This window comes from Pteropus alecto, unplaced genomic scaffold (assembly GCF_000325575.1).
Source record: "Pteropus alecto unplaced genomic scaffold, ASM32557v1 scaffold223, whole genome shotgun sequence".
NCBI classification, from domain to species: Eukaryota; Metazoa; Chordata; class Mammalia; order Chiroptera; family Pteropodidae; genus Pteropus; species Pteropus alecto.
The window spans coordinates 2,344,212-2,364,260 of NW_006434441.1; the positions used below are offsets into that span (position 1 = coordinate 2,344,212).

At 48.1% G+C, this 20,049-nt stretch overlaps 1 long non-coding RNA gene and 1 pseudogene across 1 annotated transcript in view; both read left to right on the forward strand.

The window, feature by feature from the left end:
• Positions 1-20,049, forward strand: part of LOC112477845 — a 56,982-nt gene that overhangs the window by 25,807 nt on the left and 11,126 nt on the right. The window lies entirely within an intron of this gene.
• Positions 11,804-11,922, forward strand: LOC112477873 (annotated as a pseudogene).

The window sequence follows — 20,049 nt, forward strand, 5'->3', positions numbered from 1 at the left end:
GAACACGATGGGGCTATTTTTCATTCTACTACGATGAGCGTGGCTTTCACATTCCACTTCTTATTTTAAAGTATTTATTTTATGGGACATTGAAGAGAAGAAAATTTACACGCATGTAATTCTATCAAGCATTTTGGGGTTGTTTTCCCTGGAAACCTATGGATGAGTCTGAAAGACAGAAGCAGGGTGGGGAGGGGGGGTGGCTTTCTTTGGTTAACATAACATTTTTAACTGGTCTGTATTACTTTTCTGGTTGCATTTTGTAATAAGAAGGAAAAACCAGTATTTAAATCTAGACTTGGGTTATTACATGTGTTTATTTCCACAAACATTACCTGGGGGGTTATGACTCAGGCACCATGCCACCCTAAAGGCTAGCGACCTTGTCCTTGGGGAGCTCACAGTTTGGAAGGGCAGACAGTTGTGAGAGATAATGTGACATCGACACCTCCACTTCCTGAGGGCCAAATGTGTGCCAGGTTCTGGCCCAGTTACTCATGAGGACGGTCTGATCTCATTTCACCTCACATACTCCATGAGCGAGGTCCTATATGATCCCTGTTTTACAGATGAGAAAAATTCGTAAAATCTGTGTGTCCTAGGTCACACAGCAGGTGGGTGGCAGGGCCTGGATTTGAAGCCAGACTGTCGGGGGTCCCAGAATGCACATGTCACTAAGCCACACTGTGAATGATGCACTTGGGGGTAAAGAGAAGAACCTGAAAGGCTGTGTCTGTGATGTCCGGGGGTCTTCAAGGAGGAGCTGGTGTTTAGCTCAGCCAGGAAGGGTCGCGCCTGAAGATCATCGTGTTTAAAGGACTCTGGTTGTTTTTCATTCTCTAGATGTCACTCCCGTGTTATGCGGTTAAGGCTGGTGAGGAAACCATTCCTGCCTCACACAGGAATATGTGGATTAGGGCTCCACTTCTCACATGTGGATTAGGGCTCACGTAAGATCACCACACTTGGGAGACTGTTTCCTCAGGGTGTGCTGATGGGCTGTCACTGCTGGAACTAGGAAGCCTCCCAGTGAGCTGTGACAAATCACGTCTTGGAGCCCTCTGACTTCGGCAGTCCTCACCTGAAAGACGCAGAGACAAGCCGTGCAGAAGCCAGAGGCCTTCCTGCTCTCCGGTGGCTTTTAGATAGAAAACCAAGGATTGGTTTGGCGCCTCTCACTGGTGCTTGCAATGGGCGCAATTGTGTCCCACTCCAAATTTGTTGTGGTCCTAACCCCAGTGCAGTGGCCCCCTTATCCATGGGGGATACATTCCAAGACCCCCAGTGGATGCCCGAAACTGCAGGCAGTACCAACTCTATTTACACTGTTTTCTCCTAGACACACATACATTTTCATTTAAAGAGAGCACTTTGTGGCTTCTTGTTGGCGTATCTGAATCGCCAGCATCACTATTCTTGTGCTTTGAGGCCGTTACTAAGTAAAATGGGGGTGACTCAAGCATAAGCACTGCCACCATGACAGTTACAAGGTGACTAACGGTTGGCGAGCATATACAGGGTGGATATGGGGACGAAGTGATGATCCCTGTTCTGGAGGGGGTGGAACAGGACATTGTGAGATTTCATCACGCCACTCAGAACGGCGCACAGTTTAAAGCTTGTGAATTGTTCATTTCTGGAACTTTCATTTAATATTTTTGGACCTCGGTTGACCATAGGTTACTGAAGTCACAGAAAGCAAAACCGTGGATAAAAGAGGACTGCTGTACCTTAGAATGGGACTGCGTTTGGAGAAAGGGCCTGTAATGAGATCATTAAGTTACGATAAGGTCGTTCGGGTATGTGCTAATCCATTATGACCAATGTCCTTATGAGAGGAGGAGATTAGGACACAGACACATACATAGGGACAGCCATGTGAAGACACAGAGAGAAGTCAGCCATTTATCAGCCAAGGAGAGAGTCCTTAGAAGAAACTAAACTTTCTAACACCTTGATCTCAGCCTTGTGAGAGTCCAGAATTATGAGAAAATCAATTTCTGCTGTTTAAGCCCCTGGTGTGTGGTGCTTTGTTATGGTAGTTTTAGCACATAATACAAGTGCCCGGTGTATTTTTTTGAATAAAATCATGGGTAGATGGGTGGGAGGGAAAAAATGTTGCATAGCTAGGATAGAAGCAAGCCATGGGGTCTTTCTCAACCTGGGTAGAGAATTTGAATTCAGTGTTGGAGGCACAGGGGACCTCCATGGCCAAAGCAATGCTGGAGGGGGACTGGTATGGCCAGCCCTGAGCTCTGAGCCAGTGGGAGGGCCCAGGACTGGGAACCAGAAGGAGGCTTGGCGAAGGGCTTGTAGACACCCAACAGCACTGGCGAGACGAAGCGGGGTTCTTCCTTCTCATTATGTCAATGCTCTCTGCTGGAGGGGCAGGTGGACCCTGATGGACCAGGAAGTTGGAATTCTGTCTGGAGACAAGGCCACAGGCTCTAATCTGATTGGACAGAGAGCAGCTCCCCTCACATGTGAAGTGAGAGAGGACAATCTGGCCTCCAAGGAGTCAGAGTCCACACCCATGGAGTTAGTTCCACCAGGGGAGGGGGTGGGATTGGGGTGACGGGGTTGAGATTTCAGTGGGACATGGTATGTCCCAGAGCCAAACAGAGGCTTGCAGCCAGGGGGTGTGGCGCCCCTGATATTTCCCTGGGAAGTGAAGAGAGGCTGAACTGAGGTTTCCAGGATCAGAATCCATTCATAGACCGAACAGGCCGGGAACGGCGAAGCCCACGGGCAGCAGTGGCGGGGCAGCCTCCGGCTCTGGTGGGCTGCCCGGTCTGACTTGGCCACTGGAGTCAGTGCCACTGGCTTTCTTCAGCTCTTTAGCCACCATCAATGGTAGGTTAGTGTGGGTTCTTTCCCTGGTCTTTGGCTCAGGTGGATCTTGGTGTCACATTAGACTCTAGGTTCAATGTCACAGCCCTTTCTATGGGTGCTCAGGGCTGCATGATGATGAATGAACACAAGATCAGGAGAGGGCAGATGTCAAGCCTCAGCAGATGCCCTTCCTATTAGGATTGTGTCTGTGAAGCGGATCGAAGGGTACAGTAAAAAGAACATTTGAAAAATATATAGTTCGATAGAAGTTGGATTACTATTTCTTGTCATTTCAGAGTTTAGAATGTGTGAGCGCCTTTGAAAGCCCTTATTATGCTGAGCGATTCTGAACCTCAGTGAGAAAGCAATGATGCCAAGAAACCTATAAGCATGATTTGTTATAAAATGAAAATCAAGAGCCTTTATGTGTTGAGCTCATCAAGTGTTATCTTCTCTCCTACTTGGTTAGATTCCATAGCAAAGAATATTGGGCCTAAAAGAAAATAAAATTCCTGGGGCAGAAGGGATTGGCGCTTTACAAAATGGTTGAATGAGAAACGATGTTGAAAATAGAAGTCTAATGATGGTATCAGCTAGTCCCTTGTCGTTCCTTGGCCTGCTCTCTTTCGACAAACCACTTCACCTGGCCTTCTATTATCTCCCATACGCGTTCTCGTCTGCTTTACTTTTCTTTATACAGGTGTGTCTGAGGTGCCCCGGGTGGCTGAGGGCCATCGCTGAGCAGGGTGTCATCTCGCTGAGGGCGGAGGCGCTAACAGAACTGCTCTCCACTGGGTTTTATGGGGACTTCTGGGGCACGTTTCTGTGTCTAGTTAAGTGAGATGATTGTTGAATGACACCAGGTACATCACGAAGGGCCCACGTTCTGTGGACCCTCCCCGTTAGGGGAGGATAGCCTAGGATTGCAGAGGCATTTCTGATTTAGTTGGAAGTCTTTTGGTTAAAAGTGACAGAAAGCCCAATTCAGAGTGGCTTAAGCCAAATCCAGAACTTGCCATCATCTCATGTAAGAAAACAATCTCGGAATGGGGTTGGCATGGACTCCGCCCATAGGAAGCCGAGACAGGTCAGTCTCCTTCTGCTCCCTGTGGCTCATTTTCTGTTTTGACTCCCTTCTCAAACAGACTCAAGACTCATGGTCTCGAGGTGGCTGCCAGCAGCCCTTCCCCATCCGAATCCAACAGAAAAGAGCTTTTGTCCCAGCATTCTCTGCAAAGCGCTGAGATTCAGTCTGCTTGGATGAGCCGAGGTCATGTGTCTACCCCTGAGCCAGTCACTGGGGACAGGACTGCGGTGTGCTGACGGGTTTACCTGCCTTATCTTCACTCTTCTCCTGGGGGTGAGAATGGGATGCAGGGAAGCAAACCGCAGACGTCCAGTAGGTGTTACTCAGTGACACAGGTGACTTGCTAAATGCAAACTTATTGGTGAGCAAAAGGAGCCATTTCTTGATATCCGAGTAGCCACCGATGTATGACTTATCCCAGCAGCTACCGCCTTGGAGGCTGGCTGGGACCTCAGCGGCTTCCAAGGTAGCCCCTTATAAATCGAGCATCATGTCCATTATTCCCGAGCCCAGTGTGAAGCTGGAGGCAAGGCAGCTCCTGTGCACAGACTGTCTGCCCTCGCTTTTCCCACCTCCCTCCCTGCCACTCTGGCTCCCGGTGCCAGGTGTCCAGCTCCTTCCTCACTGGCCCAGAGAGCTATCTTTCGTGTTTGTGGAGGACTTTCCTAAGCGACGCATCCACATTTTCTGTTGGTGAAGCAGACGCAGGAGTTCTGTCTTTCTGATTTTTGTCTGCGTGTTGTTTAGCTAGAGCCAATGAATTGCTTCAAAAACACTTTCCGATACTGACGAAATGTTTTGTCTACTCTGGGCCCAAGGAGTAGGTCCTCCCCCAGCGGAAATGTATCACGTAAAGGTCATCCTGTTTGCCAGTCGTGCATCTTGTGACCCTATGCAAGAGGAGACCTCTTCTTATTTGTCCTCATTGTCACATGAACGAGGTTATGGGTGTCAGGAATACCTAGGCAAGGCTGTACATGCCAATGTCACAAAAGAACCAGAAACGGAGGGTAAATAATCATAAAATTCCTGATAATTGGCACATAGAAAAAAATCTTGGGCAGTTCCCTGAGTCGATGATCCCTTGAGTAGAGAAGACATAATTTTAGAATTATTCAAAATAAAAGACTCTGTGACGTTTAGGACAAGAGGAAAATAGAGAAGGAATCCATGGAGCTGGGCCTCTGATGGACACACACCCACAGAGACAGACTGTACACTCCAGGCCGTTCTCCAGAGAAATGTGGCCATCGAGTTGTAAGTTCTGTGGCCATTCAGTCACTGTTACCTCAGTCTCATTGGTCCTGAGCCTTGTGCAAAGTGTGGGTAGGGAAAAAGCCCAGAGAATAATGTGGGGTCGGGTTAAGGAAGAAGGGCGGGGTTCACAGAAGTCACCCGTGATTCAGCAATGGCCTCCTGTCTCAGTTGGAGTGACCCAAGCTGGGGTCCTATTACTATGAAGAAAAACACAGGGGACAGCGCTTTGTCCACCTCTGCGTCCGGGAATGGCCTTCGCCTCCTCATTCTCCTCCAACGCAACCAAGCTCAGCAACAGATATTACGGGAGACTTGTATTTTCATTGCTTTTGTGGGCACGTCTAGCAAAAGGCAAAATCCTGCTGATAAAATATTTTCACTTTTCCCCATTAGAAATGAATACTGTCATGCAGATGTGCAGAAAAAAGCCCACTTAAAATTAAAAAATGTATATATATAATTTTTAAAATATAATGAATTTCTTTATTTCACCTTAACCTCTGTCACCAAAGACATTTAAAGACATGAAGTGGGTTCGATTAAAAAAAAAAATCAAAATTAGGTAGCGTTTGGAACGATGCTGTGTGAGGGCACTGTAGTGCGTGCTTTGTTTTCTTTCCCCCGTTTATACAGACTTTTGCTCTGCTCTTAGATAAAATACTAATAAACAGGAAGTCGAAAAAAATGTGGTGCAATTGTTCTAAAGGCGGTTTTTCTTGTAGGGCTCTGGGGCCACCCCGAGCCACCCTGTTCAAAGCCATCCCTGTAGGTGGTGATGTTAGCAAAGAAATGGGGAAGCTGCCTGTGTCTGCTCTTTAGCTGCTTGTCTCCCGCTGGGTTCAGGACCAGAGGGCCTGCTTAGATATTCCGGTAATTTCCTCTTTATTTGTCCTGAACCAAGCTGTAGAATTTTAAGGGGGTGGAAATAAGTCCATTCCTATGGAAAATGTATTTTCTTCTTTGCTCCCCATGCTGAGTACACAAGGCTGTTTTAGTGTGTGTGTGTGTGTGTGTGTGTGAGAACCAGGAGCAAACAATTTACTAGGAACTTGCAAACCTTTATTTATGTTTAGGCAGTTAATTAGCTAAACCCTGGTCTGTTGCCATTTGAACAAGTTATGGAAATCTGAATCTTATTCTCTTTTGTGAAAGGAATGACTTTCATAATCACTGCAGCCGATACTTGGTTTCATGACCTATGACAAAATGACAAGAACACGGGCAAGAACCTAAAAGCAACCCTGCCTTCCCAGGCCTGGGCCCAGCACATCTTGGCTGGTGTGAGCTGGGTGCAGGATGCCAACAGCTAGGAGGGGAAGCCTGGGATGTGCCATCTGAGGAGTGTAGTCAGTCTTGCGTGATGCCACCGCGGTTGCTCTGATGCTGTACTGGAGGGCTGTTCCGTCCTCACAGCCTCCTATGTGAGGGCTCACAGAACCAGGTCTGCAGTCTTAGGCCCCCAGCCTTTGCCTTTGTCCCCACTGTGGTACCACCTCCTTGGGTTTCTCGTAGTAAGGGTACCAGGCAGGAACTAGGGGTGCAGAGTTTCAGGAAGGGGGAGCTGAGGAAATAGAAGGGCTGGGGACGGAGCAGGGCTCGGCTCTGGAGTGTACCCAAGGCCCTAGACAGGGAGCTGGGGACAAAGGGAGCCTGCCCTCTCCAGAGATACACCAACTATCCCCTCCACCATCACAAGGCTTGTAGTTCTCACCCACCCGAGTCATCAAAATTCCCAGTCTTTGCTCTTGTTAAACCTGGGCCCATGGCTGATGCCCACACAACCCCAGACAGGGCCCTGTCCCAGGCACCCTCTGTCTTTTTTGTTCTTGTGTTTATTACTGAGTGAAACTCAGCGCTGGGAACTAGAAGGGGAAAGTAGAGCCATGGTGGCCACGGGAGTGTGGGCCTGGGCAGGAGCGACAGGGAGTGAGGTGGCTGAGCAAGTGGACCCTACCCTGGGGCCCAGGCCATTTCGAACTGTTGCTGTTGTTAGTATCAGAAGTGGCAGAGAGTGGATCAGCCACTCCTCTGCTGTCTGCACCGGAGAAGGGCAAAGCCCTTGGCACAGTGGGGGTCCATGGAGTATACATCCCATCTTTTCTGGTTCCAGCCCTGTGTGGGGGAGATCTGGCTATGTCAGGTGTGCGAGCATTCACCTGGTGCTAGAACAGAGGTCCTAGAGGGCACAGTTCTCATGCTGACTCCCTGCATGAAGAACCTTGTATGGCAGAGCTGAGAGAAGCCTGAGGCTCGCAGAACGGACCACCTTGTCTTCGGGACGCAGTGGTCCTTGTTCCTGGGGGCACAGACTTCACCAGCACATGGCGCCTTCCAGGACTGAGCATGTAGACATTTGACATTCATTCCGATTTTTAACATTTTATTTTCTTTTCAGAGTCAGGAAGTGTATCCACCGAGGTCAGGCCTGTCAGTATATGGAATAATCCAGCAAGGAAGCATCTAAATGCTTCCTGGGCTAGACCCCTGCCCAGTCTGTGAATGGATCCAGATGAAAGCCCAAAAGTCAAGTCAGGTTTAAATGTTCTGCCCAAAGCGTTGGGCTACTTTTGTCTATTTGGACTCAGTTTTCATGAATTGTTGTCTTTTCTTAGATGGCTGAGCTCCGTGGTTACGGAGCAGATAAGTCACCCTGCTCTTGAATGCTGAGCATTTTCACTGATTTCAGTCTTACTCATTAGACGAGACTGCGCCCACATCGCCAGGGCCTAGAGCATCGTCCCTCTGCCTTCTCCCGCAGTCGGTTCAGACCTGCGGCCCCCACTGTGGCTTTCACAGGCTAACGGGAGCTGAAACTATGATCCACTGGTGTCTTTGGAGCATGCTTACCCCAACTCGGCCACGACACTTCATGGCAAAGGGTGTGTGTGAAATAAAACACCCACCTCAGGGTCCTCGAAGTCATACATGCCTGGCTTCTGTCACTGGGACGTGACAGTGTGGCCACTGTTACAAGCAAAGGTGACAGGACTAAGCACCATTCTCAAGGGCCCTGCTGTTAAGTTTTGGGGTTTCAATCAGTGAGTTTGGGATTTCCTCATGGGCGCAGTACAACCTGCGACACTTTGCATTTTTGGAGGGATTGAAAACAAATTTGATCTGTTTCAGTTTGAAATTTTTCTGAAGGTCGTTTTACCAGCCTTAGGCCAACGTCGACGATGTTTTCACTTTAAACAGAGTCATTTTCTCTCTGTTAAGTGATCACTCCTTGCTTGGTGTGTGGTCTAGTGACTGGGTGATTACAAAATCCTTCGTGGCAAGCGGGCGTGGACTCAGAGCCGGGCCCTGGTGTGGCCAGCTGCCTGCCCAGCCCCAAACAGCATTCATTTGGGCCGAACAGGGTTGTTGCTGGGTTTTGTCCACAGGAGGAAGCAGTAGGGACCTCGGTGGTGTAATTTTAGAGCTTCAGTGTTTGGTCGTCAGTCTGGAAAATCCATTCTCTTCTGTAAATATATATAAATATATACCCTTCCTAACCTCTCCCTCCAGATAACCAAGAGAGCCTAAAGCAAATTATGCCCAGTAAAGAATTTGCTTGGATTTTTCCCTTTTCTTGGGAAATCTGTTAATAAATCTCCTTGGTTATTGGAATAATATTATATATCTTATATGTTGTATATTTTATATAGCTAATGTATATATACGAGCTATCTGAGACTTTTTTTAAAAAAGAGGAATACTACTAGTTGATTAATCTCAATTTCTTTTCGATGTCAAAAAAGGATATTGTGCAATAACCCTAAAAAGAGGGAGTGCAGAAATGAAAACTCACTGACATTTGCCCAGTTCTAAATGAAAATTCAGCGTGTGACTTTCATTTTTTCTTTTCTGGTCAGCTTTAACCATTTTTGTCAACATTGGGCTTTTTCAAATCTAAGGTAAAAATGATGTAGAATTATATTTCAGATTAGCCCTGTCATATAACCACTCACATGTTTTGTTGTGCTGTGATATAGTAAACAGTGCTCATTAATCCTGGGTCAGTAATTTTTACCTTCATATTCATACCTACTGCATGACACTAGTATTTCATACATGCTTACCTATTAATATTTTATGTAAGCTTACCTATGAAATGTGTATTTTGTATTTGCTTGCCTATGCCATTAATTTTTCTGTGATGCTACAGCTCATCTTGTAGTATACAAGTCAAGAAAATCAGCTAGATGCTTGCAGTTCTTAGTCACAAACAAGTGACATGACACTACCTTTATCAACACTTCTCGGTATTAACAGATGAATTTTAAAACAAAAACTTGCCTTTTCTATCCACACACACACAAAAAAACATTTTCTTTTTCTCTCTTCCCTCTCTTTTTTGTTTGTTCCTGTTTAGTTTTTGAACACTAAGCGATCAAGTTCAGTCCCTATCCTCAAGGGAGTTACTCACTGTATTTTCTGCTTACGGTCACCGGGGACCAACGCGGGGTCCGCAGTGGGTTTCCTGTTGTTTCCTGTAACTTCGCTCAGTGGCGAGAAAAGACTTGAGTGCAGCGTATTCTCAGGGGTGGGAGACAGCAGCCTAGCTCACTTTACTACTGAAATGACTTTTAAAATACCAGTTCTAAAAGTGTGTCTTTTACCAAACCAAAACAGCAAGCCCTGTCGTTTCTCATGTGCTTTATGTGCAATTACATGTTTGGACTTGACCTCCACTTGCAAACCTGTGAAAGACTTGTTCAGGCCAACTGTGTTTTCATATGACTTACCCAGAGCAGGACAGAAAAGGGGGACCCTGCATCAAAGAAACAATACTGCTCCATCCGGACAATGCCGATGATGTGTTGAATATAACAAAATGTGTCATTCTAATTATACGAGATATCTAGGGTAGTCAAATCCAAAGAGAAAGCAAGTGTGATCGAGGTCCCCAGGGGCAGGAGTGGAGTGGGAGGGGAAATGAGTGTCTAACGGGGCAGACTTTCTGTTTGGGCTGATAAGAATGCTCTGGAGCTGGATGGTGGTGACAGTTATCCAGCTTCGTGACTGACTGTGTTTGATGCCTTTAAATTGTAGGCTTAAAAAGTGATTAAACAATGCAATGTACAGATGATGTATTATAGAGTTGTACACTTGAAACCTATATAATTTTATTAACCGATGTCACCCCAGTACATTTAATAAAATAAAAAAAGAGAAAGAAAAAATGCTTAAAATGGTAAATGCTATGTTATGTATATTTTGCCACAGTGAAACAATGTGCCTGCAGGGAATGGAGACAGACATTTGAATTCCTACATATAATAAAGTTAGATGCTGGTGGGATCTGTAAGGAATTGTAGAAATCATAGGGCAAAAGACCCAGGAGCCCCGTGGTGTCCAGATTAATTTCAGAGATCCAGGAGTTGAGGCCGGAGGGTGTGTGCACCACCCAGAGTGAGGATGGAGCCCTCTGTGGTCCCCCCCACCCGAATGGTCATTGCTTCCATTTGAAGCAAACATATCATCGATTAGACTGACTTCGAGATAAAGGCCTGCACAAGGGCGTTTTGATCCTGCAGCCTTTAGTCTAGACGGTTCCTGTGTCAGACAGTGCATCTCCGGGGACAGTCCAGACCTGGTGCTGGTCCCACTGAGCCCCGTGACCACAGATGCCATTAGATGGAGGGCTTTCGTTTCATGGGAAAATCCAGTTTGAAACCAAAGTGGCTCCTGGTGGCAGTTTGCAGCTACTGGCTCTGCAAGTGGTAGCATGGCTCTCTTGGCATGTGGACACTGCTGCTGCAAGTGAGCTTAGGGTGTGACATGGTCCACCTGAGCCTCACAGCCTTGCCGCACGCATAGTTACATCTACTCCTCTTAGTGTGCCATTCTGCGAAGAGGCTGTGTGAGACAGTCATCCACACGACCTTTGTGAGTGGTTTAAATTGGCTCAGGAGCTCAGCCCATATGCAATGATTTTCAACAACCACTCGTGGCCTTGGGATATAATTCCCCAAACTTTGCTGTGGCAGCCTTCATCTTTCACTCCATCTTCAAACCACCTCTGCAGCTCCATTTGATAGTGTGGGTTCTCGTGGGAATTCACGTGAGCCGTGCTGGAGTCCAAACCAGCTGCTGCCCTGCTGGTGCTCCACGTGCCTGCCCCCTGACAGCGAGCACCACACTGCGCAGGGTTTTATTGTCACACAGTGTGCCCAGGACCAGCAGCAATCATTCTGGGTGGAGCCACAACAGAATGAAGAAATTGCATGAGCAGGGGACCACAAATGCCTAACATGTGAGGCAAGCATCTCACTGAAACAAAAGCATGACATACTTTTTCTTTCCAAATGAGGCGGCGAGCACTACAGCTCAAAAGCCAGCTTGCCTTTCACTTTCTAAAATGCATCCTGTGGGGAGCCAATGGATGCTCAACCCCACCATCGCCCAAGTAGACGCCACTCTGAAAAATCCAGCACGAGTGACAGGCAATGCGGCTGGTGGGTTTATCATAGGTGACAACACGCCCCAGTGGGAATGCTGAATCATCACCTTCAATGTCAAGTGGTTCCAGGCTATTTCTGTGGTTAGTTTTGCACTTCAACTGCCTGGGAATGGTAGGCTTCGCTGTATTTTCCAGTCTGATGGGTTTACCTGATTCGGAGCTCCTTCAGAAATGGGCCACCTGTCTGTGGCCATGCCACCCTGAACAAGCCTGATCCCGTCTGATCTCGGAAGCTAAGCAGGGTCGGATCTGGTTAGTACTTGGATGGGAGACCACCTAGGAAGACCAGGTGCTGTAGGCGTAAAAAATAAAAAAATAAGGGATTGTAAGCTTACGAGGTCCTTGCAATCTGTGAGGTCAACCAAGGGTTGCCTCGCCTAAAAAAATAAATAAATAAAAAACAGAAGTGGGCCACCTACGTTCAGTTGGGAGCACTTACATGAATGGAAAAGAAAGGCAGAACCCAAGTGACTGCAGCGGGTCACCGAGAACAGTCTGTGTTTAGAGGCTCGAGGGAGAAATATGTGGAGCTTGGGCGGGGAAAAGAATATCACTGTCACATGTGTGAAGGTGACTGATACCCTGGAGGAAAAAAAGGGTTTAGCAGGTACAAAGGGTAACGAGCGTAATGGGGTGAAACCAAGGGAAGATGATGTCCTGGGATTTAATATTAGAAATAAACTTCCAAATGGGGATGTGTTCATCAGAGTATGGAAGGGGCTTATCAGGAAAATGAGAAACTGGTAGACCAGTTCCAGGGACATTGCAAAGAAGGTGACGGTGAAAAGCGACTGAGCAGGAAGAACTGGCAATGGGGTGTGTGCTGGTGGAGCATTGGGCCAGGGCCTGTTGCTTGCCCGAAGGGCAGCAGTGAATTTGTTCAGGGCACCCTCCAAGCCACAGGCCAGTTGGGGCAGCCCCTGGGTGTGGAGCTGCTGGACAGCTGGGTGGCCCCTCTACACCTCTGTTCCCGAAGTTAAGACCGTGGCATCCTGAACTTGGAGGTCAGTGGCGCTGCGACAGCCTCCATCACTGCGCGTGGTTGTGAGAGCCCCAGCTGGGAATTGCACACACCGGCATAGTGGGGGTATCTTTTATTTTATTTAATTACAATCTTTTTGACTTTCCAATAATTTACAGATTTTCAAGTAAATAGCACATTAGTCATTACTATCGAAACATTTTCCATGAGAACAATAGTTTTATTAAAGTGCCTACAAATGGCCCCTGCCAGCTGCCTCCCTGGGTTTCCCCTAGGGCTCGTCCTCCCCCTGCAGGCAGAGGTTTATCCCGCAGCAGGACTTTCCAGTGTCACCTGCAGTCCTGAGAGAATTCCTACTGGCTTCACACACTGACCCACCGTCCTGGCGGCCTGTCACAATTCTAGGTAGGCAAGCGGGTAGTTTTATAGCAAGGCAGGAAGGGCTTCTCCCATCGTGAAAGGACCAGGTTCCATAAAAACCGTGAGTCTGTGACCAAAGCTCCCTCCCTTTAATTTCTCCAACTGCTTTTCTAAAACCCTCAGGAATGAAAGCCCAGGCTGCGCTCCTGCGGGTGCTCTGGATGGGGCCGCCTCCCCCTCAGATTCCTCCCAACCCCCTTCCTTCTTTGTTTCACTCTCTCATCCATGTTTTTCTCTGCATTTTTTAAACAATGTACATAAATCGCTTCTATTTTTTTTTTTTCAAAGAAGCCATGAATTAAACAGTGAAACCGCCCTTGATATATTAGTCTACAGGAAGAAAAGAAGGTCCAGGGAAGCAGCAAATGATAGAAACACAACTCTTACGTTGGTCATCTGTGCCCCAGAGTGGGACTACAGGCCATGCAAGAGGACACCCTGGATACAGAGGCAGTCTATGCGCTCCGCTGGGACAGATCTTGTAAGCTGCTTGGGGGTGGGAGAGGCCTGTCTCCAAACATCTCTCCCCAACTGCCGCCCAACAGTTTGGCCCCAAACGAGGCCTCAGGACTGTGTTGACCAGTGACCCAGTGCCCAGAGTCTGCCTCCCAGTCTCTCTAGGGAATGGCAGGGGTGGAGTGGCAGCGGTTTAGGAACTGGACAGAGTGGAGGGGCCCATGGAGGGACACTCAGGGTCTAGGATGCCTAAAGTGGGCTTGGCCCAGATCGTCTTTCCCAGGAGAGGAAAGGAAAGCTGGTGTCCCTTTCTCCTTCCCTCCATCCCTGCTACACAGGGTATTCTGCTCTCGACTCTGGAGTTCGCTGGCTCACGGTGCTGTGACACTGAGGGCGGGCCCGAAAACCTGATTACGTGCGTGCGTATCTTTAAATGCTCATCTTTTTACTCATGTGAAGTAGCTTGCTAATCATGCCCAAGTTTCGGTGGTGGCTGGTAGTATTCTGTGTCTTTACAGTCCCCAGGGATGCATAGTCTTGGGACTATTAGCACAGGAGCGGTGAGTTAGTTATCACCATGAAGGGCCTGTTACATGCGCAACATGGGTGCTAGACCAGCAACTTGGATGCTAGACCAGACAGCCAAGCCTGAGAGCTTTGTCAGAGCTCAGTGCAAGAAGCCAGCTCCTTGGCCTCTAACCCAATTCTGGGCCCGCTCCCTCTGTCCTGAGGCTGGTGTGTGTCTTATAGGGCAATACCTCCCCTACTGACCCCGTGGCACCTCTGGGATGGCCTGGGAGGCCTCGGACCTCAGTGTGGGTTCTCTCACTGTGCCTGGTCTAAGCAGCCATTTCCCCGAGTCTTTCTGTCTATAAAAACGTCTGTTAAACAAAAAAACAGATGAATGGGCCTGAGTTCACCTGCACCGCCTGCTGCCCCTCACAGTTTTGGATGGAACCATGTTTACAAAGCCCCTGTGAACTGGGAGGCACCCTGCAAACTCAGAGGAGATTATCTAATTATGGCACTGGAATAATCAGTCTGATAGCTTCTAACTTCTGAGAAAATATGCTGGCTTCCTTCCTTGGCATTATAGCTTTCGTTTCCTGTCCCCTATACCCCAACACCCTATGGCACAGTCGTCACACCTTGACTAGACCCAGTGTGACAGACGTGGCTCCTCCTGGCTCACCAAGAGCCCCTGGCACCGAGGAGCCCTCTCATTTTCCTGGATCCCTGCTTATGAGAACCTTTAGCAGAACCTGCAAAAGGGGTACCAGAATGTTCTAGCCTTGATTATGATGGTTATATGCACATGAACCTCCAAAGAGAAGTGTTACTTAACTGGATAAACAACTTCTGTGTAGTCTTCCTTTTCTGTTTTGTTTCAAGGTCCTGCTGACATGGTTGACAGAGCACCTTTTGGAAAGGTTTCTGAGTCTGCATGGATGTGAAGGGCTTCGTCCTAGGACATGCTAGTCACTGGGGCAGACTGTGGAGTGGAAATGAAGGAGTGAGTTAATAGTCAGGGTGATGCTAATTCCAGGGCATGGTTGTGGCCAGTGGGAGAGTGAACCACCTGGTGGGGAGACAGCCATGCCCCCCACCCCTTGACTGGGCCATTTCATGACCTCATGTGAGCAAGTCTCCCCTCCTGCACCGAGAGCAAATCTGCTCCTGGAGGCATGGCCCATCTGCAAGGGGCTCCAGTGATTGATGGGAACCTGGGGCCGGCGGACGTGCTTGAGCGCTGAACCTAACTAGGTCCGCTGGCCTTCTGCGCTTCCACGAACTTAAACGCCCAGCTCTGAAGACAGTTTCGTCTTTGCTTACAAAGGCCTTGTGTGCAGGAGATGGCAAGCCACTTCTTTGACCCTAAGGGTCCCAAGAGCACAGGCAGAGTGCCATGGTGCTCCAGCCGCAGTGCTCGGAGCTGGCGAAACAGGATCAGCTGGCTCTGTTCCTGGAGAAGCGGTGGTCCAGCCAGGTGCATGGGTACGCGGCCTCACGCCTGTGCAGAAAGGTCTCTGTGGGTTGTGGGGTGTTGTCACTGACTCGCATGGCAATGAAGGCGGCATGAGAAAGAGGCCAGGTGTGGGCTGGGCCCACAGAGTCCCCAGTGCTTCCTCTTCCCTCGCTGCCACCCCATAGGTTAGGACTTTCCGGTCTCCCTTCTCTCCGAGTGAGGAAAACGAGAAGATCTGCCTCAGAGGGCTCGGCAAGCTCGCTAAGTTACATGATGCTACCTCCACGAGTGGTGGTCGCCTGCCCTGTTCGTCTCGTCATGCTGATCCCGTGACCCTGAGGTTGCTGCTGCTTTCTAAGCAAGAAAGCTGCCTCTCGCTGCCTGGCAGGCTGCATCCACCCTGCCACTTCCGAGCCCGCTGGGCAGGTTCCTGGCCATTCCAGGCCAGCTCTGCACCAAACAGTGTGTGCTGGGGGCAGGAGGCCCTCCTCTCCTTCCTGTGGGACCCGGCGACTGGAGGCAAGCCTGAACACAAGGCCCACATGCTGCATGGTGACAAGTCTACCATCCCAGGGAGAGGAACAAGGGGGTACCTTTCAACCCTTCAACCCACAGAGTGACAAGAGAACTCCTATCTGGTGCGGGCGATCGCATCAAGAGGACAGCTCCATCCATCTCCACCAGCTTCCTGGTCACAGTGCCCAGCAGCACCAGAGGTAGTGGCCACCTCAGGAAGGGCACAGGAAAGGTCTGGGGACCCACGTGGAAAACCAAGGCGATTCTGGGTTTAAGGACAGACCTTGCTTTTCAGTGATCACTGGCCAGAAGCACACATAGGTCATTGGTGCAACTATGACGTTATACTTCTATATAAATCCTCATGAAAATGTAAGTCACTTCTTGATAAGTTCTGGGAAAGACCATCTGCTTGAAGCCTGGGAGCCCAATCCCTTCAGTTTTTGTTTTTAAATGCTTTGAAAATGTTTTTAAATGCTAAGAAAAAAAATGTAAATAAAGGCTGATGAGGGAGACCAACAGCTACACTGTTCTGAGAGCCCATGGTCACCCAGGGTGCGACGGTTGGCAAGGACCTACGGATATTTGGAAGGAACATGAGACCTATCCCAAAGGCACCAAACCAACAGTAGATGAAGAAAACCCGCATTTCAGAATGGGCAATACACTGAGGGAAGTGTAAACGAGGATGTTTTTAAGGATGGCTTATCTCAGTGGTCCCCATCCTTTCTGGCATTAGGGACCGGCGCTCTTATGAGAATCTAACGCCTGGTGATCTGAGGTGGAGCTGAGGCAGTGATGCTAACGCTGGGGAGCAGCTGCAAATACAGATGAAGCTTCGCTTGCTAGCCCACTGCTCACCTCCTGCTGTACGGCCCAGTCTCTAACAGGCCATGACCAGTACCGGTCTACGGCCCTGAGGGTTGGGGACCCCTGACTCATACTTTGTCAACAAACCGAGTTGGTGGTGCTTATTGACAAGTGCTGCCACTGTCTCTTGAAGGATTAGTGCTCATTTCCAGCAACAAGCAGCAGAAGAAAGAGAGCTATGCTAGCAGTGTCCCCAGACTGACACAATGGCAACAGCAAAGGCAGCCACAGAACGAGGGACACGGGACCTAGCATGGCCTCACTGGCTTCTTGTCTGTGCTGGTGCTCAGGCAAGTGGGAAGGAGGTGCGGACTGTGTGTGGGAGTGTGTGTGGGAGTCCCTTCGGTGTGCTGACTGTGTGTGGGAGTCCCTTCGTGTGCTGAAATGGGAGAGTCATGTGCTGTTTTGCGGTCCAAAATGGCCATCCTGGGTTAGTTCTGTCACAGGCGCTTCACTGTTGTGCTGTAACTTTTCTTTACTGATCCTTTGCAAAACCAACCTATGAAGCAAGTCTTCTGACCAGCTGTCCCCGAGGCCTCTGTGTGCTGGCTCAGAACTTTGGTCTGGGGTTCACAGGGGCTGGCAGAACGTGGCCCCAGACTTAGGAGCAGCTCCCCGGTGCTGCAGGGGCAGAGGGAGCCCTTCATAACACCCCACCTTGGAGACCAGCTTCTGCGGTCTTCGTGCCTCCTCAAACGGTGCTCGGCACAGGCAAGGAGAGCGCTATTAGTAAACAAAGAAAATCAATTTTCAAAGCCCAGGTGCTTTTGAGTTTATGAAATAAATCAGTTGCTGTTTTCTGTCAGACAGTGGAGGAGCAGGTGAGAGGGGCGATCCTTGTTGTCCTCTGCTGTCCCAGGCCCCCACACGTGACCTTCTTTTCCAGCTGCTCTGCTGGGACCCCTGTGAGATTCTCTCTGGCTGGGCCCTCCTGGGGTTGGACCGACTGTGCTACATGGACGGACTGTGCTACTCTTTTTTTTTAGCAAAATGGTTAGCAATGAAAGAGTTGTGTTTGGGGAGAAACCTTTTTTAAAGCAAACTATGGAGAGTGACTGATGAGAAATGCCATTTTAGGAAACTTTGCTGTAATCTTTTAAAAGCTGCGTTGTTGCTAACTGCTCGTCATCCCTGCCCACATGTCCCAGAGTGGACCAGGTGGAAAGGCTGGGTTCCAGTTTGAATGCACTTTGTTGTCACATCACACAGAGGGCCATTTCCCTTTGTCAGAGCCCTGTGGTTCAAGGTGCCGTCAGCTGCAGAACACTCACTTCACGTGGCTTTGCCACAGCTCGTCTTCATCTGAATTTGTCTTACAGCTTAATTTCCATTCCCAACAAATTATGCAAGATGGAAAGTGATACTTGGAAGAGAATGAATGAGTGAGTGATTAATACACATTCTTGTAATAGTCAAACGGTGGCCATTTACTGATCTGTCTCTGGATAAAATATAAGTCACTGATTCTCGGTTGCTGAACAAACCGACCAAGTGCCTGAGCCAGCTCCTGGTTGAAGACCCCTGAGGGCAGGCATTTACCTGGGATTTTAATCGCTCCTTCCTATGACTTCTGTCGAGACAGCTTAACTTGTGGTAAAACATTTGGTGTCACTCTGGGTTTTCCTTGTCGTCAGCAGTTCTAAGTGTTAAGTGAGGGAAAGTCCGTCTTATCAGAATGGTCGTTTCCAGTGGTGGCCCGAAGATTCGATTCAGACCTGTTTCAGGAAACTCCATGTTTATCAACAGCTCCCTCCCTCGCACTTTGTCCCCTGTGGCCCTCCAGCCTCTGTCACCATCCCGGGGACTGGGGGTGAAAATGGGATTATTCCACTTGTCACCCATGGCTCCACTTTCTTTTTAATCGATCTTAAGCAAAGGAGAGGACACGGGTAAGGTTTGTGTTCAGTAAATAAGAGTTAAATCTTGTCAGATTTCTAGGCTGAAAACCAACCAAACAAGACGTGTTCACAGGAGTGGTCGCCTCTGAACTAAGTATAGATTGGAGGTAAATCTGATGGCCTCTGACATCTTTAAATGTCAAGTCCACCCGCACATCACAGATGACATCGTGCCTAGTGATCGAACTCCCTTTAAAATATACTTCATGTAAATACATTTTTGTGAAACCACAAGCTGTTTCTCTCAGTTTTGTTTTCAGCTGGCTTTGATAAAGAGATTGGCATTCTACAGCTAATTAAACAGCTTTCAAGCCAACATCAATGAAAGACTTAGACTCAGAAATACCCGACACTCTTCATGGTCCAGGAGTGTCCACAGCGCTTCTCAACCGTGCTGACAGACCCCATTGCGGGAGGACTGTTGAGCTCTGACCTGAGCTTACAACCCGAGTCACAGATCCAGGCTCGGTTCTGTCTTTGTCACCGTTTCTCCAACACAGTGAGAGTCACTGTGACAGACTGACAAGAAATGCATTTCTTGTTTCTGTGTTCACTTAGATGTGTTAGTATTTACTCTAGTACAGATTCCTTCCACTTGTTACATATTTCACTGCAGAACCAGAAAGCTATTTGCTTTTTCTTTGTGGAGAATAGAAAATGAAATGCGAGAGACCTTGTTTCCAGGTCAAGAATTTTGAGTTTCTGGGCTGCTCTCACCTTTGTCTTTCTCATTTTTTCCCAGTTACACTTATTTCTAGATTCTGGAAATTATTACTTGCTTTAAAAAAAGAAAAAAGGTTGGTCTTTCTAATTTTACACTTGAACTTGCTCTAACCCTCAAAGCGAGATTGCTCTAACAAAATTGTTGTCATCATTTTATGCAAGATCGATTGGCTTAGAGTAAAAAGGTACATCTAGTAAATGGAAGGAAAACTCTATTTTACTTACACTCAGGACTGCCTCTAAATATAACAATGCTATTTAAAAATCTTGATGTTAACAAATGCATTTTGTGAAAAAAAGGAAGAACAAGTCAGCTAGTTACATGTGAAGTAATTGTACTAAAACATTAATTTTTAATGTGGAAGAGTTCACATTTTGATTTATATACTTGCAAAAAAAGAGGAATTTTTTTTTTTTTAATGCTTTGAATATGTTTTCAATGAAAGCATTTGTGATATGCAACTCTGCTCTTAAGAAATTCCCGGGTTACAGACATGACCGAGGGTGAACTTGAATTTGTTCCGTGAGCATGGCCTTTTAATTGTGGTGAAACAGAGTTTAGAATGACAACGGTTCTGAAGAAAGTGCTTCAAGACC